This window comes from Dioscorea cayenensis, chromosome 18, assembly GCF_009730915.1.
Source record: "Dioscorea cayenensis subsp. rotundata cultivar TDr96_F1 chromosome 18, TDr96_F1_v2_PseudoChromosome.rev07_lg8_w22 25.fasta, whole genome shotgun sequence".
NCBI classification, from domain to species: domain Eukaryota; kingdom Viridiplantae; phylum Streptophyta; class Magnoliopsida; order Dioscoreales; family Dioscoreaceae; genus Dioscorea; species Dioscorea cayenensis.
Genome location: NC_052488.1, coordinates 3,765,609 through 3,774,739, shown reverse-complemented (window position 1 = coordinate 3,774,739; position 9,131 = coordinate 3,765,609). Strand labels below are relative to the sequence as shown.

At 45.3% G+C, this 9,131-nt stretch overlaps 2 non-coding genes across 2 annotated transcripts; one reads left to right on the top strand and one right to left on the bottom strand.

Annotated features, from left to right (window-relative positions):
• The first annotated feature begins 5,589 nt into the window (after positions 1 to 5,589).
• On the top strand, positions 5,590 to 5,696 carry LOC120283059. The gene has a single exon (XR_005543062.1). It is a non-coding gene; the product is annotated as a small nucleolar RNA R71 (small nucleolar RNA).
• A 3,031-nt stretch (positions 5,697 to 8,727) lies between these two features.
• Positions 8,728 to 8,829, bottom strand: LOC120283157. Its single transcript, XR_005543157.1, has one exon. It is a non-coding gene; the product is annotated as a small nucleolar RNA R71 (small nucleolar RNA).
• Between the last annotated feature and the right edge of the window lie 302 nt (positions 8,830 to 9,131).

Genomic DNA, 9,131 nt, shown 5'->3' with positions numbered 1-9,131 from the left:
TAGCATTGTATAAGTAAGGAAAATTTCAACACTAAATACGAAAAATCAATGCTCTAGCTAAAAACTTGAATCAAAAAGGACAACAAACCTGAATTTCGTGTAAGTGTGTGAACTCACTCAAAACAACCGAAGTTATACTCCTCAAAGTTCTAAGTACAAGGGACTTATTTATCTACAAAAGTGATAAAAATTTTAAACAATGGTAGTAGCTTCACACATCCGCTAAGGTAGCCCTTTCCAAAGCGGCCGCTAAGGTGGCTTTCACATTTTCGAGGTGGTAGCTCTATCTACCCGAGTGGTAGCTTTCACTCATCCTATGATATAGCTCTTTCTCTCATTAGGGCATAACTAGTATCCGACTTGTGAGAGTAGCTTCATACTTCATAGGTGGTAGCTTTTTCCACCCAACGAACACAAATAAACAATAAAACTATTTTGTTCCATCTTTTCATTTTCCATTTGTTTTTTTCTTGCAATTTAGCAAAAGAAGTAAACCTAACTAGTCCCTTTAACATCAAACATGAGTTTCCAATAGAGTTCAAAGAGTTAACAATTCAAGCAAGAACTAGAGCATGAAAACATTCAATGTTAACAATTCTCCCAGACTTAAGAATACAAACATTGCAACTAAGGTGAACCGCCATTGGCTATGTGAGCATATATCAATCAAGAACAATAGAAAAGATGTGCGCATTTTGAAACCCATGACTAAGTCTCAATTTCTAGGAAGACAAGACCATCTGCACGCATACACGAGGGGGTTCAGTGAAGCTCAAGAAAAACAGAAATAACTCGAGTGTATAAAAGATGAAGCAATGAATATAACCTGATAATGTAAAATAAAATAAACTCAGAAGGAAAATCCTTTCTGAGTGAACAAGTCTAAGAACAAGAAAATAAGATAAAGTAAAATGCATGAAAGTAAAAGAAAGGTCAAGTGTCGGAGTCGCCTCGGGCTCCCGCTGCCGATGTCGAAGTGGGAAGCAAATAGTGGGTCTTCCCGGTCTCGGGTCGAGGATGGAGGTGCTAGAGGCATCGGCGGGGACTCGAAGGGTCCCTCGGTCAGGACAAATGATGAGGCAACGTCTCGCTGTAGGATCTCGCTGTAATATGTCGAAACGTGCCATGAACTCGCTTTCATCGAGTGGCTCACAGTAGCTCGAACCTCGGCAACCTCAGCTCGGACCACTCCTATAGCATTCTCGAGCCTCTCAAAGCGATCATTGGCTCGAGAAGGTGAAAACATACGCACTAGGGGTGGTTCCTCGGCTGCTGGAGGTGCCTCGGTCTCCATTGATGCTGGCTGAGGCTCTGGGGCGGGCTCGAGATGCTCCCGGCTCATCACCTTCATCCCTCGCCTATCTCTGGGGCTGGTAGGACTAAAGCAAAAACCCCTATCTGAACCCTGCGGACCATGCCCATCAACCGCATCGTCTCTAGACCCAAGGGAGCAGGTACACTCGTCTTCTTGGCCCCGCAAATCGAATCCAAGAGACCCATGCCCAGCACTAATCTCATAATATAAGGGCCTTAGAAGATCGCTCCCAGTCTAGCATACTGTCCCTACTGTCTAATATAATCAGCAAGGATGTGCCCTAAGTGGATCGGTACGCGCTCTACCATCGAGTACAAGTACAGCAACTCCTGACGGCTCAAGACACCAGTACTGTCGCCACGGCCATTCACCGACCTACTCATGATGGCGTGCAAATATCTGTAGGCAGGTCGGGAAAGGCACGTGGCCTTGGACACCCCCGGCTCGTACTGACCTTGACCACATAGTTCTTTGTAAGCTCTCTGTGGGGTCAAGATTTCAGGATAATCAGTAGGCAACCGTGCATACTCCTCTGTAGCTGTGAATGCCTCCTCGTATAGGCCAAGTAGTACGGAAAACTGCGTAATGCTTAAAATATGGTGGCGTCCAAATACTCTGAACTGAATGGTGCCCAAACTGTCGAAGCTCGCATACGCTCTATAAAACTCGAACAAGGAGAGCACCTCCAGTGTAAACTATCGTATGGCTAGCTCTCTAATCGTCAACAACTGCCGCCAACCACCCTCTGAAACAAGGTCCTCAACCTCATCAGCGAACTCATCTCCCTACTGAAGATCTCGCAGTATAGTCGTGTCCAGGAATCGAGTCTGTCCGAAGCGGAGTCGCGATAAGCGCTCATAACGGACCTGATGTTCAGGAATCGCAAATCGCATGCCTTCGGGCTTAGAGGATGACTCACGTGGCCTCTTATCAGCTTGCTTCTTTGACCTAGGTGCCATGATCTGACAAATTTAAACAAAATTAGTCAAACAAGTTGATAAAACAATACTGAAGAAATACACACGGTCGTGTGGAATTTCCGCACGCCCGTGTGGATTCACGGGGCGTGAGAACCGCACGGCCAGGCATCAACAATCCAAAAATAGAACTCAATAAACTCTCTAACTTCGTTCTAAACATAAATCATTGTTCCAATTGAAGAAACGAAGCATTATTAACCAGGTTAATCAATAGAAATCATGAATTGACGAAGAAGATGATGAAAAAGGATTTACCGACGAGGAGGAGTAAGAAAATGAAGAGCCGGCCGGAAAACTTCGCTATAATCCCACTAAACTGACGCTATGGACTCGGAGAGTAGTGTGAGAGTGTTTTCAAGTGAAAAGGAGTTGTGAGGAGGGAGAGAAATCATCCTCTTTTAAACAGAACTCGTGACTTTTGACGTTCTGTGCATCCACACGGGCGTGTGGAAATTCCCCACACTCGTGCGCCTCACTTCAAAAGCTCCACAGCGGCGTATGCACGCCCCTGTGCGCTCTCGGGAAAAACTCTCACTGACTTAGAATGATCTCCCACGGGTGTGCGGAAAATATCCACGCCCGTGCGCCAGACACACAGGGGCAGACGCACGCCCCTGTGGCTTCCCTAGACATCCGAGAAAAAATATCAAGTCTTACGTACGCCCGTGTGGAAATTTCCCACGGGCGTGGACATTCACATGCCCAACTCACAGGGGCAGCCGCACGCCCCTGTGTTTTCTCGGGATGGACGGAGCCACCTGTAGAGTTTCGCACGGGCGTGCGGAAATTACCCACGCCCGTGTATGGTTCACAAGGTCACCCACAAGGGCGAGTTCACGCCCCTGTGTGTTCTCGGGAAAATCTGCCCAACTCTGCAAGAAGGCCCACGCCCGTGCGGAAATTACCCACGGGCGTGCGCCAATCGCATGGTCGTCCACAGGGGTGGCCGCACGCCCCTGTGATATCTCTGGATGAGTTCACAGTACACACCCACGGGCGTGCAGAAATTCCACACGCCCGTGTGTTTTTTCTGGATGACTTAGAAAAACCTGCAGGCTCTGCAGAACTAGTCTGAACATGTCTACACACTCAGAGCCTGCCCTATTATTCAAAATTTACCAGATAAAAACACGAAATAGAACTCAAACGACCAAACTTCGCCAATTTGCAATAAAACACATAATGAATTCTTTTAAAAACCCACAATAAAATCGCAGCACAAGCACTCAGCAATTGAAACACCAACACTTAACAATTTATTCATGCAAACAAACTAAACTAAAAGGTACGAAAACAGTAAACACTTGGGTTACCTCCCAAGAAGCGCTTGTTTAACGTCACTAAGCTTGACATATCTTTCTTACATCACGGGGGTTCATGAATGAAGGTTGCCCTCATACCCATAACTGGAAAGCATGATGAGCAAAGTCTCTTGAGGGTAGAGGGTGTACTATCGGGCTTCGGACCACCTAGCAATCGTTCGTCCAACTTCCTTGGCTCATGTACGTCTCCAACAGTCTTGGGGCGTTTTTGGTGGCGTCTCCTAGCCCTCTTCATTTTTCGGAGCACATTCTTCAAGATCCCCGGGGTAAATGTTTCCTCTCCATTCGAACCAAGCATCATTACTTCTTCATTGCTCTCCTCTTGGTCGAACAAACCTTCATACGGATTCGGCTTGAACATTTCCTCTATATATTCATCAACAATCTCATCAGTAGTGTCTAGAAAATACAAAGTGTCATCAAAATCGAGAGAATGCCGCATGGCTTCAGCAAGGCGGTAAGTGAGCTTATCGTCTCCGACTCTCAATGTGAGCTCTCCGCTGTCCTTGTCAATCAATGCTTTGGAAGTCCGCAAGAAAGGTCTCCCAAGTATCAAGGGTACATCTGCATCCTCATCAACATCTAGCACTACAAAGTCAACCGGAAAAATGTACTTATCCACCTTGACAAACACGTCTTCAATGATGCCTCTCGGATGTCGTACCATTTGGTTCGCCAATTGTAAAGTCATCCGAGTAGGCCTAGGCTCACCCAAGCCTAGCTTTTGGAAGAAAGTATATGGCATAACGTTGATACTTGCCCCTGAATCCGCCAATGCCATTTCCTCACCTAAGTTGCTGATGTTACACGGAATAATAAAGCTTCCCGGGTCCTTCTTCTTGTTCGGCATGTTCTTTTGCAACACCGCCGAGCATGAAGCATCAAGCACCACTGAAGCACTCTCATCCAATTTCCTCTTCTTGGTCAATAGGTCTGTCAGGAACTTCGCATACTTAGGCATTTGAGCCAAAGCCTCAACAAAAGAAATGTTGATGTGGAGTTGCTTGAACAAACTCAGGAACGTCTTATACTGTTTATCCCCTTGGTCATTCTTCAATCTAGAGGGATAAGGGATTCTTGGCTTGAATGGTGGGGGTGCCACCTCTTTCTCTTTTTTTGCTCCCTCCTCAACCTCTATAACCTCGGGTGTGTGTTCTTTCAGCATCTCACTTGGAAGCCTCCCTTCAACCTCACGACCACTTCTCAAAGTGATTGCCTTCACATGTTCTCTAGGGTTGGTTTTTGTGTTGCTTGGTAAACTTCCATGTGGCCTTTCAGAAAGAGATTTCACAATTTGCCCCACTTGATTTTCAAGATTGTGCAAGGAGGTGGTGTGATTGCGAAGTGTAGCCTCGACTGATTTAAACCTTGTATTTGCCGATTGAACAAATCTAGCCAAGTGCTTCTCCAAATCCATCATTCGGGTTTCCAAGCATGAAATTCTGTTTTCCACTTGAGGGCTTGTTGTTGTTGTTGGAACCCCGATGGCCCCATGGTCTTTTGTGGTCCTTGATTACTCCATGAAAAGTTGGGGTGATTCTTCGAACCTGAATTGTAGGTGTTGCTATATGGATTCCCTTGAGGTCTCATGCCATTACCAACAAAGTCAACATTCTCAACTGAAGAAACATCACCTATGACGATTGGGCAATCGGAGGGAGCATGTCCTCCACCACAACCGGTGTAATTGGTCAAGGCCGTAACTCTATTCGAAGCTATAAGATCTAGCTTCTTACTCAAACTCTTCAATTGTGCCGCCAATGATGTTACCGCATCAATTTCATGGAGACCGGCCACCTTCTTCTTCTCCCTAGGGTTCCACTGGTAGCTATTTAACCCCATTTCTTCAATCAATTGACGTGCTTCATCGGGGGTTTTGCTACCTAAGGTACCTCCTGCCGCCGTATCCAAGAGTTGCCTTGTACTCGGGTTCAAACCATTGTAGAAGGTTTAAACAATCATCCACTCTGGGAATCCGTGTTGCGGACACTTTCGCAGGAGTTCCTTGAACCTTTCCCATGTCTCAAATAGAGACTCCAATTCCAACTGCATAAAGGATGAGATCTCATTCCTAAGCTTTGTTGATTTTCCGGGAGGGAAATAACGGGCTAGAAAAGCTTCTACCTTCTCCTCCCATGTAGTGATTGATGCTCTAGGTAATGAGTGTAGCCACTACTTCGTTTTCCCCTTTAAGGAAAATGGGAAGGCTCTCCATTTGATGGCATCATCCGTCACACCATTTATCTTCAGCATGTCGCACACCTCGAGGAAGCTCTCTATGTGACTATTTTGATCCTCATCGGCCAAACCGTTGAATTATGCTGGCTTTAGCTCGAAATTCCGAGCTGTAATTGGGGGACGCACAATACTTGATTGTATCCCCAACACTGAAGGTCTGGCATAATCGGATAGTGTTCGTTGTTGCTCATTTTGTTCTGCCATGTTATCAGATCATTTTACTTCCAAATCAGCTTGATTAGGCTGTTCTTGTACAGGTTCTTTCCCTTTTCTTCTAAGTGTATGTTCAAGCTCAGTGTCTCCTGCAATCAATATTGATGGATTCCCTCGGGTCATAACCTGGAGCTGCACCAAAAATAAAGAAAAAGAAAATCAGAACGATGATAGAATAAGAAGATATGAATTAGACTGTGTGTTGAAATAGCTAAGAAAACAAAGTGCAAAGTATCTCTAAACGCCTAGCTCCCCGGCAACGGTGCCAAAAACTTGACAAGGTCCCGTTGCGTATATCCCACAAGTGCACGGGTTTGTCGAAGTAATAATCCCGGGTGAGCGGGGTCGAATCCACAGGGAGTAGGGAGTAAAGACACTTAATTCGATTCTTAGCTATGTGGAGTATCAACAATGATAAGTGTGGTAATGATTTAATTCTCAGAAATTAAAAGCAACAAGTAAGAGAGCAAAAGTAAGGAGGAGGCAAGGCAATCGATAAAGATGGGGTACTCGGATGATGCTTCACCTAGGATAGTCACTTCAAGTGCAAGAACTCTCTATTTGCTTCCTAATCAATGCAATGGTGAGTCATGGAAATCCTTACATACATAGTCCCAAATCTAAGGTCAACTATGCCTAACTCTATACATGTCCCGGAGGACAAATCGAACAATCTCAACACCTCGCACTCGCATAGAGTTGCAATGAGCTCTAGTGATTCCAAGTGATAAATCTCTTCCTAGATTTAGACCTAACCCTTTGGTCCAGGCGGAAGGTCCCTAGCCACAATTAAGCCCTAGATACTAAGATCATCTCAATGAAGCGAATACATCCTAGGGTTCACAATCACCCAAGTACCCACTAGGGGTTTAGCTCTCCATGGAGCTAAGTACAATCAAAGAAATCAAATGTAAAAGCTATGAATCCATAAAGAAACCCCCTCGATGGTCGTGTCGATGGTCTTGTCGAAAGTCCTCTACTCGTCGTCCAAGGATTCCTTCGTCCGGTATTGGATACGCCTCGATCGAAGCTCCCCTACCAACCTTCTTCCTAATGGAATCACGATGTCGGAGCCATAGAACCTCTCCAAGACCTTAGCCAATACCCCTCGAAACCCTAGCCGAAGCCCTCTCGGAAGTTGGAGAAAAGATAAAGAAAAGAATACCAAAATCGGGGCTGAATCAGCTTTAAATAGGGCTGGAATCGGGCAACTCCACGGGCATGGATGATACACGCACCCGTGCGGAATTTCCACACGGGCGTGGATAATTTCCACACGCCCGTGTGGATTCTCTGTTTCTCTGGTTTCTCGACCGTGTGAATAGTCTTTGCTACAATACTTGCTACATTTTTTTCTGCGAGTGCTTTCGCTACGATCTTCGACACGAATAACTTCCCAATTCCATACTTTCATCGGGGAGTAGCATAAGCGGGCACACGTTCACGTCGTGAATCACTTGCTTCTTCAATGATATATATGTTGGTGGAGCTCCTGTTCTTGTATGCATAAGACGGAATGCTCGAGTGTGACCGCCTTTGTGCCCCTCCAAATGGATGTGCTCACTCGAATGCGAGGAGGTTGGCACACACTCTAGCATTTCACACCTGTCCTATGTCTTCGCGTTTGAACCTTAGCAAGATCTCCTCCAAAATCAGTGCATTATGATCCACATTGGCCTATTTCCTTCATACTTGGCTTCACAGCCCTACCTGCGCAAAAGTAACATAAAAACACACATATTAATGTAAAAACCTGAGAAAAGTAATGCTCAACATAAGGAATGAACGCTTCGCATTCATATCGCACAAGCACTTATTATAGAGAATTGAATCATTATCACACTTATCATTGTTGATACTCCACATAGCTAAGAATCGAATTAAGTGTCTTTACTCCCTACTCCTTGTGGATTTGACCCCGCTCACCCGGGATTATTACTTCGATAAACCCGTGCACTTGCGGGATATACGCAAGGGACCTTGTCAAGTTTTTGGCGCCGTTGCCGGGGAGCTAGGCATTTAGAGATACTTTGCACTTTGTTTTCTTAGCTATTTCACCACACATTCTAATTCATATATTCTTATTCTATCATCGTTTTGATTTTCTTTTTCTTGATTTTTGGTGCAGCTCTAGGTTATGACCCGAGAGAATCCATCAATATTGATTGAAGGAGACCCTGAGCTTGAACGTACACTTAGAAGAAAAGGGAAAGAACCTGTGCAAGAACAGCATAATCCAGCTGATTTGGAAGTACAAGGATCTGAAAACATGGCAGAACAAAATGAGCAACAACGAACATTATCCGATTATGCCAGACCTTCAGTGTTGGGGATACAATCGAGTATTGTGCGTCCCCCAATTATAGCTCAAAACTTCGAGCTAAAGCCGATATTCATCCATATGCTGCAGTAGTGCACACAATTCAACGGTTTGGCCGATGAGGATCCAAACAGTCACATAGAGAGCTTCCTCGAGGTGTGCGACATGCTGAAGATAAATGGTGTGATGGATGATGCCATCAAATTGAGAGCCTTCCCATTTTCCTTAAAGGGGAAAGCAAAGCAGTGGCTACACTCATTACCTAGAGCATCAATCACTACATGGGATGAGATGGTAGAAGCTTTTCTAGCCCGTTATTTCCCTCCCGGAAAATCAGCAAAGCTTAGAAATGAGATCTCATACGTTGCTGGAATTGGAGTCTCTATTTGAGACATGGGAAAGGTTCAAGGAACTCCTGCGAAAGTGTCCGCAACACGGATTCCCGGAGTGGATGATTGTTCAAACCTTCTACAATGGTTTGAACCCAAGTACAAGGCAACTTTTGGATGCGGCGACAGGAGGTACCTTAGGTAGCAAGAGCCCCGATGAGGCTCGTCAATTGATTGAGGAAATGGGGTTAAATAGCTACCAGTGGAACGCTAGGAAGAAGAAAAAAGTGGCCGGTCTCCATGAAATTGATGCGGTAACTTCATTGGCGGCCCAAGTGGAGAGTTTAAGTAAGAAGCTAGATCTCATAGCTTCGAATAGAGTTGCGGTCGTGGCCAATTGCACCGGTTATGGTA